Source organism: Myzus persicae, unplaced genomic scaffold, assembly GCF_001856785.1.
Source record: "Myzus persicae strain clone G006 unplaced genomic scaffold, MPER_G0061.0, whole genome shotgun sequence".
NCBI lineage: Eukaryota > Metazoa > Arthropoda > Insecta > Hemiptera > Aphididae > Myzus > Myzus persicae.
Window position 1 is genome coordinate 252994 of NW_019100758.1, and position 10384 is coordinate 263377.

The following is a 10384-nucleotide window of genomic DNA, read 5'->3' on the forward strand; positions in this document are numbered from 1 at the left end:
GTATGTATTATTATGCGCAGTGTTTTATTCTACAAACGAATTATACTCGCCAACGAATATATAATATTGATATCGTCTTATCACCATATTATGATTATTGTTAAAACTACGAAAACCACGGTAAAACTCATACGGTGTTCAGTGTGATGTGTTACCAGCAGCTTACCGCGGTTGTTTCAGGAGTAGTAGGTTTACCGCGCTGCCAATTTCGCCTCACGCGAATATAATTTCGTCTTATCACTATAATAAAAATAACGTCAATGCCTAGTATACCCAGGTCAAGTGTATTACCAGTAGCTTAACGTGGTTACTCCTCGAGTGGTAGGTGGACGGCTAAAATGCGCTGCAGGTTCTTATATATTAATAATATATAAGAACACTGTAATATATATATATATCATTTAATATTATTTAATATAATATATAATATTATTATTGACAGTGTTCTATTCTACAAACCAATTATACATGCCATCAAATATATTATTTTTTTTTTTTTTATAACGACAATGCCGATATGTGTGATGTGTTACCAGCGGCTTACGGCGGTTGTCTCGAGTGGTAGGTAGATCGATGACTCTAATAGTGTGCTACAGGTTCATATATTATACTGAGTTTTATATTTTACTAACCAATAATTATTAATTATTTAACGACACGATATTTTGACTTTCGTGGGTGCCCGTAAATTAGGTATCATCGAATTTTATCCACCAACCACGGCGGTATAATAATATTATTACGAAAATGTAACCTTTGAGCTTCCCTCTGTTAAAAACACTATTGCAGGCGGTCATTGCAGTTACAAGAGCGGGGAGAGGGTGTTGTCACTAACAGAGAATTTTTAATCACGTGCTACATAATTTATTACAAGGCAAATTAAAATAATTTCACATCATTATAATATATTATGAAAATATGTAGATAATCGTATTTCGTTTTGATTTTGTGTTGTAATTCGAAAAAGAATGACAGCTAAGCTTGAAACTTTCACCAAATATTAACCGTATAATACACATGACGGTAATATTATAATTGTCAAATTATTTTAGCTCTATTCGGGCTTTTGATACAAATTAACTAAATGTTTTTATTTATTTCAATTTAAACTGTTAAAATTGTATCTTTGGTCAAAAAGCTTAAAATGTATCAAAAGGTTATGCAGTTTTACAACAATTAACAATGTCCTAATCGTATAATAACAAATCAATTTTATAAATATTTAATGGTAAAATTTAAAAAAAAAATCATAAAAATCACTAATATTTTGCAAATTATTTTGTAATTAAAAATACAAAGGTAATAACTTCAATTTGAATGCCTTAGGTTTGACATTTAATTCGAGGAAGTTTTTCTCACAGTAATTAATAAATATTGATACCGAGTATAATTTACATTTTTTTTTATTAGCATTTGAAGTTAGATTTTGGCTGCAACATTGTATGCCTAAACGAAAAATATCTATTATATTGTATTATATTGCTCTGTGCACGTTTTCATCAAACATGAGTATTGAATCATTGAAAATAACTATTTACTACTAGCAATCTTTGATATGTCTTCACTTGTACAACTTTAACACGCAAAGCATATTCAATTGTATTTTATTTTTTTTTGGCGTAAATTAAACAATTGATAACAACATATGTTATAGTTTATAAGTAAGACTTTCTATGTAATTTCAAGGTTGCTTTGTGACTGATGTAATTATAGTTAATTTCTACTTGATATACTTTTTTCTTAAATTAAAACTGATGGCATGTAAATAATATCACATAAAACAATGTTCTGGATTTGTAGTGCATAATTATACTTTAAAAATTATATATATATTATATGTCATGCTTCAATTTTGGAAATAATAAGCTTGAAGAATGAAATTTGCAATTATCAATAACATTTAAATTTTTATTATACTTTAGTAGTTTTAATAGATATAAGTATACAGTTTTGATATTTTAAATTAATAAAAAAAAAAAATAGTAATAAACACATTTAAAGCTTATTTTGGAAGTTACGTAAGCTTGAGGTAGGGATGTTGTTATCGCAGTAGTTATATTAAAATAAAAAAATTAAAAAAAATCAAACTAAATATGTCTGGGGAATGGCACTACAAACTTCAATTCTAGAAATGAACAGAAGTAGTATAGGAATTGTATACCGCGTATTCATTAACTTACCCTATAGAGTATTACGCGTTATGTTTATTGCATAATGATATTTATTGAGACAGTTTTCAAGGAAATTTGAAACCTGCCTTAATATAGTAGTACATAGCTGAAAGTTGATCGTTGTTCACCGTATTGAACAGATGACAGTATAGTTAAACTGCATGTCGGCTTAACTGCATTCGAAAATATAATTAGAATCAGAGTGACAACAGCCGGCTGCGATAGGTAGGTATATACGCATACTTACACTTTTATGAAAAAGTTCTGGTAAATCTTCAAACGGACAAAGTTTTAATGCACACGCACAGCGGTCGTATTGCACGACAGTGGGAGCAGTTGTAGCGATGCTATCGTTTAAACAAAATGTGTTCCGATGGTATAAAGACGGAATAAAAATATTTTCAGCTCTTTCTCTCTCACTCTCTCTCTCTCTCTCACACACACACACACACACACACACTCACAAGCACAACAATATGGGATCGCATCGGGCTCACCCACCCACGCGCATGTATAGCTCTCTGTCGTATAACCACCCCGGTAAACGCTAAACCCGAACGATTCCACCGATCCTATTATATGACGTTATACCGCGTATTACGACGTTCACCGTACAGCCACCGTATAGGTATATACAATATTTAATACAGAAAGCTGGCCCGGTAGGTGTATATATTATTATTATATTTTATAAAATACGCGTACAGTATAACAAAATAATATTCGTTTCAATCGCCCGTCCCGTATTATACCTAAACGATATTATTTTATATTTTTCGATGATAACGATTAACGCACGTACGACCCCGACAATATTATATGATCGCGATCGTGACGAGTATATTATTATTATCTACTCAGAAAGCTGACACTTTAATATTCCACTTCACGACGCCGTCACCACTTGATGTCGTGTATTTTTAAAAAACCTGCAGCTAAACCTACTCTGTATAACATTATAAAATCATGTACCTAATCGTTATAGGGCTGATGGGAATGTAATACCTTATGAAAACAGTAAGATTACCCTAACACCTTTATCTTCTAAAAATTCAAGATACTAAAACTTAAATATTGCATTTTATTTCCCTTAATTTTAAACCGAAACATATTTTTTATTAAATTAAAAAAAAAGGTTTGAAAAACTGCACAACTTCAAGGATTATTAATTTGACTAGAGAATTATTTTTTTTAAATTTTCCATTGCCACTCGTAAGTATAGTCGATTTCGTAAGAATTCGTTTGAAAAATTACGATTAATAATATTCGATAAGGTAAAAACCTTGTTAAAATATAATTTAAAAATACTGAATTATAGTGTTACATTTCCCAAAAACATTAATACGTTTTAAACGTGTATATGCTATAAAACGAGCAGTTTTTTCAGCTTTGGAATACAATAAAAAATACATGAAATCCCAGTCCAATTATTATACTTCTATTTCAGATAAATAAGTGATTGGCTGTTTCCTCTACAACAGATATTGTGAAATGTTTTTAGTTATGACCATTGCAAAGATAAAATTATATCAAGTCAACGTGTATAGTTTAAATAAACTTTATTAATATTTCAAGATTTGGCGACCGCACTAGACGATGGCGCCCGGAGCAAGCTCTCCGTTTCACCCCCCCCCCCAACCATTCATCCAAAGACGGGGAATGGTGAGGTAATAGTCGGTAGACGGATTTTAATATGCAGTTACTTGGTGAGGAGTATATTTCGAAACCCCAAAGGCAACGTGTTCAAATGACTTATACCACTCACCCACCTACATTAAATGTGCGGTAAATGGACTTTATTTTTGGTTGGGGAGGAGAACGACTTTAAGTTTTTTAACTTAGGTACACCAAAATATATGATTGGTGAGCCAATTATCATAAACCATTAAATACATTTTCATTACATATCGAAATGTCGTTCAACACACGTGACACGTGCCACTGATATAATGATATTATTTACTAAGTATCTATTTGTTACGCATTATAATAATGTCTCTAGTGAATAAGCATATGGTAATATAATGTAAAAAAAGATTCAATCGATAATTTAATGAAGCAACGTGGCCAGCAAACAATACCAAAACAATAGAGAAAACGATTCCTCAAAGCATTCTACCAATTCAACAGACCACAAAACTTTTTCCTTTTGATCTTTATTTTGCCATTTTTTTCTCTTTTATTTTCTATTATGTCCTTATGAAAACGGTTCTCGAATTACTTGCGGGAATACAATAAAACGTTTTTTACCTAACCTAATCACGATGGGGTATTTTTTGTCAATTACATTCATAAATCTTAATGCATTGTATACATTGTACAATTCAAAACAAATTATAGATACTTACACATATTCGAACATATCAATGAATAGTGTCTGAGTATACAGTATAATAATTCTTAACATACTTGAAAACAATCAAATAATTATATATTATTCTATAAATACTAGCAGCAAGGTTTTGAGTCTCATTTTATTTTTTAAATATAAATATAAATTAGTTGAGGTACCCACTTGCAATTATCATACAGTACCACAGCAGTACTATATTGGTAATGTGAGAATTTAAAGTAGAAAACAAATTCATATTATTAACCATTTCAGCATTCAAACATGGATTATAATCAAATTGATTTACTTGCACATCATATTTTCTCCAAGGTTTTTAGTATTGTTACAATGCTTTTGATAAGTGTATCAAATAAAAAATTTAACTCTAAAAGTCTAAAGGGATTTGTATAATGGACAAAAGTGGTGCATTTAATTATCATGTTTTTTATTGTTTAAAGTATAAATAAAATGCAAATACTATTATAAAGCTACTAGTCACTAGAATACTGGTTATTAATTGCAAATGTATTTTTATCTGTACGGTACAGGTTAAGTTAATGCTGAGGCCTGAGACACCGTTTATACTCAGAAACGTTAGTCATAGGCCTCGACGAAGGCAATTGTTAATATTTAATATCATATTTGACACATCTATATTGGTGTCCTACTTAGTTTACGACACATCTACACTGACACCTAGTCTCATATCGCAGACCGACGTCTCAGGTATTGTTTTGAGTAGATACACTCAAAATTGTTAATCTTCTAATTTCATAAGCACTGTTTTCTTTTGTATCGAAGGACCTAATTAGATTACTTAATTGAACTTCTTCGACTAAACAAATTATGAGTTTTTGTTATTTTACAAATCGTATTTTATTTAATATGTCAAGTCCAATTTTGTCTACAACAACGAACACTTTATATACGCAATTAGCAGTAATAACATTTCATACAGTCCATAGGGTTGTTTTAAATAAATTAAAATGCATAGCCGTGTAGTAACGACATGTATGTACCTATACTGTACACAATGTGCATTATCTTCAATACAACCATAAATACTAACCAACCATACCTCTTTTTATTTCACTGATTGAAATATATACAATATACCCTTATAGTTTTTGGATTTCTGCTAATAAACTAAAAATGGGTATACCATTATTTTTAAAATACGACTTACTAAAATGCACCTGATTAATCTATGTGCGATTGTCTCCCCGAGCGTTAAATATCTTTATTCGTATATAATTACTGTACATTTTTAATGTTCAATTGGCATTTAATAACAATAATAGTAAATAAATAGAATTTAAAGCATTTTTACGAGCTCAATGTGGGTTAATGGAATGAAATTATTTTTTGTTGTGAAAATTGCTGCAGAGAACTTAAATTTTTTTCTTATATGCAATCAAGTGACCGTGGAACAAACAGATAAATAATAATTATATTTTGTAGAAGACTAATTATTTTTTATTATAGTTGTACTACATTTAATTTTAAAGTACATATGTAAACCAGATAAAAAATTATCACATTCTAAGTTATCGACCATTGGTTGATCCTTTTTTTTTATCTTATCTATGATCATGCTTCCGAGAAAATGAGAGTTCCAATACTTTCAAAAAAATGCCCTATCAATTATGAGCTTTAAACTGATTGATTAAATTTTCAAAAATAGATTTTTTAGTCTTGTATCAGTTTTTGATACATTTTTGATAAATATTCAATATAATAATAATCCATAACATTTTGAATAAAAAAATTAGGACTTTTTTATAATCAAATTATCAATACAGTAATTGTTGATTATAAAATTATATTATATTAGATGTACTATACATCTATGTTCCACATTTATACTTTTAAGTATAATATGGTAAGTATTCATCTTTAGAAAATAATATGTTGAATGCACCAAAACTATTTAATATTACCATTTACCACTATATTTTAGTCAAATTTAGAAATGTTTGAATGCAATTAAATGAATTATATATGATTTATGAGGTTAACATAAATGTATTCTAGGTAGATTTATAATAATATTTAACATTTCTAGGAAATCCTTAAGTATTCACAATGTTGACCCAAAAAGGATATTATGATAATGTAAATATTGAATAATGATATCAATCAATAGCATTGAGTAAAATAACTATATAAAAGATATGGTTTTAAACGTTTTACACATTTTATATAGTACCATGGTAATTTTTTAACAATAAAAAAAAACGTCTCTGACACCTTAGTACGTATAATCATATTTTTTGTGACTATTATTATTTGTCTTTTATGATAATGAAGAAATATATACAGCTTAAAATTTCACAAAAAATTTCTTGATCATAATATTTCTATCTTGAATAAGATATCAAACTCATTCAAAATGTACAAATTAATAATCGGGGTCTATGATCAGATCGTTGTAAGCATACAAGGGTAAATTATTTTAATCGAGTTTGTTGATATTGAATTCTTTAGTGCAGGTTTTGGATGTCCATGTTTTAGTGTCAAAGTCGTATATATTAGGTACCTTGTAGACAACTGCGTTAAAAAACATAAATTTGTTTGATAAATAATAATTGTTTTATAAGCTTTTTAATGCATAGGCATAGGTTGAAAATAGTATCAACCCTAGTTGAAAAAAATACAAAACAAAACGTATACAAATACTAGTAATCTCCGTTTATTTATTTGTGACAAATTCTTTGATGGCACCTTCTTATTTACTAAGCATAATATTTATAAGCTCAATCACATCTGTAATGTAAAAAACTTTAGGAATTAAGCATAAGTATCGTTATATATTGGCAGTGTATTGCAAGTATACAAGAAGTACAAATAACATTCTATTTTTGGTATTTAAGAAATAAAAAGCTTGTTGTTAATTAAGAATCTGAAGTCAAAAGATAATATTACTATTCTCTATAACACTAGATAATATTTTTCTAGAATTTTTTAGTTTTAACTTTTAAATTTCATAGTACATGTAGTTCATAATAGCATAAAAATTAAAAGAGCCAAGTGATGGGTTCTAAATGAAAAATGTACTATATTGTGCCTTAGTAGGACTCGTGACAAATTAGAGAGGCATTATCACAGTTCCAATATTTTATTGAGTATGGGCTTTTGACCATATCGTAGTTCTTCACTTGTAATTGGTTGATATTTGTCGATGTTATATTATGTATGTATATGATTGACAGCGAATAAGGAGTGGAAAACGACACCTTTAGTTAAAGTAAAGAGGGGGCTTGTTGCGTTTCAAAAAACTGTGATAATACCCATATATTTTGTCATGTTTAAACCGATATAATAAGTTCAGGTATGACATCATGTTCCAATTACCATCTAGTGATCACCTACAACATTATGATGTATGCATAACGTGTGGCTTCAGTATAGTTCTAATAGTTTCCATGACTTGAATCATAGTATATAATCGTAGAATATAATATTATATTCAAATTAAAGAGAATGACATTTTGTAAATTGTACCTGTAATATAATAAGCACTTAAGCCACACACATTGAAAAAACATTATAAAAACACTAGAAAATAAACTATAAAAAAATTACTGTTTGAGCGCAAATTAAATTTAAAAAAAAAATATGGCACGTTTTAGATATTTTAAAAATTTTATCTCATAATTTGATAGGCCATCATAATATCAAAACATGTAATAAATCATTTGTGAAAATAAAAAAAATGGATAGCATTTAATTACTTAAGAAAAAAACTCTATAATAGTCTAATGTATAAATAGCTTATAATATCTGTGTGTAATGTAAAATGTATAAATACTATGTTTTAAAATAGGGATGGTCAACTAGTGGCCACCATACAGCCTACATTTTCAAATGTAATACTCAAAAGTTTAAAAATAAAAAATGTTTCATACAATTTTAACATTTATCTGTATTTATAAATTTCGTTGTATGTTGAATGTAGAATTCATATCTGATATTGAACTGCATATAACTGAAAACTGATTTGATTTGAATCATATCAAATCAAAAAATAAAACATCTTATACAGATGATAATATATTAAGTGGCCAGTTTAATGTCTCCACTTCAGAAACATAAGGTTATTTTGCATGCGTTATCATCTGTATAGCAGCCATTTTCAAAATACACATTTGAAAAATTGGAAATATTATTATAAACCTAAAAGCAAACAATTGCGAACAGTAATCATTTCGTTCTGCTTCTATGCTCTGAGTGAAAAATCACTGAACGAAAATATTTAGACACGAAGTATTATGTTTAGAGGTGTAAATGTGTTAAATTTTAATGGTAAAGTTAAATATTAAGTTTAAATTTAACCATGCATTTCAACATTTTTTTTTTTAGTCAGTGATTGGAGTGTTGATTGATAGACTGTGCGCTATCTAGTAATAACAAATTTTCAATTCTGCATTTCTGCCACACTTATTTTTTATACATTTGTCCATCCATCTTAGGTTTATTAAATTGGCGTCTTTATATTTTAGATCTTACAAACAATGTAGCAACTATTTTTTTTTATGATTTTTAAATAAGTACATAATTCAATTTTAAATCATTTTTTTTCTAGAGTATTAATATTTAACTCCAAGTCAGTAATTAAAAACCTCATTTTATCCATTAAGATAAATATACATATATATCCGTTATTAATTATTATACATCTATAATACTATCTATATATATATAGTATATATAGATAGGTATATAAATCAATATGTAGATAATAATAAATAATATTTTAGATGGATAAAAGCACAAAACAATACCGATTACATGTATAGTGGAGCTTGGAGCTTATAAATTCACTGAATACATAAGCTAAGAATTTAATTAACTAGAGTCTGGATTACAACATAGACCTAGTATTGTTTTTTTAAAATACTTCCACCTTTATAGTATTGAAGATAATAATATATTTTTGGGTGATAATGATTATACACATTTTTTTGGATAAAATATTAAGCCCCTCTCCCTAAAAAATGTAATAATTATCGAATCTATGGGATGCATACCATTTATAATACGATTGAGTTTCTTTAAAAGCATTATATATATTATGCTCAATATGCTTTTGATTTTTTGAATTTATAACGATTGCAACAATAATAATTGTAGTTCGGTGTTTGTATCTCACTGCGCTTATAAAATATTATTTTATAACACACTATACAACATTATAGTATTATACAACACTTATAAAATGCTCACTAACAATACAATTACAATTTTATAAAAATTATAATTTTCCTGAATAAACAATAATTCCAAACTTATTTCTATTTTTGAATACGATTTTTCAAATAGTCTAAACATTATTTTTGTACAAAAATATAGTTATATGGTGAGTTCTAATCGATGATATTAATCGAATTAATGAAAACCCCGACGAAACTCTATAATTATTGAAGATTTTATAATTTAACTTTACATTTAATATAAACTACTGAAATTTGAGAAAATATTAATTTACGTTTATAAAAGTTTGAGTGAACTGAGTCGTATAAGTATACTTTGAAGCTATATTATGTATAATTGTATGTGTTGCTTTGGATAAATTATAATTACATAATATAATTGTAGAGGTATATCAATTACAAATTAAGTCACTAGTGAAATTACTTGATAAGTTGGTTAATTGAAACAACACATTGTTCTCCACGACAACACTAAAAATATTCTTTTCACTAAGTATCAAACTATAAATTATATTTTGGAAGAATTTATATAGAAATGAACAAATATTTTTGTATGGTATTTTGTGAGTTGTGACTGAAAATAAATTATATTCACGTGTAGAATTTATTATACTCGTTGATAATTATTTACGTGTGTAGCATGGTAATAATTAAAATTAAATAAAATA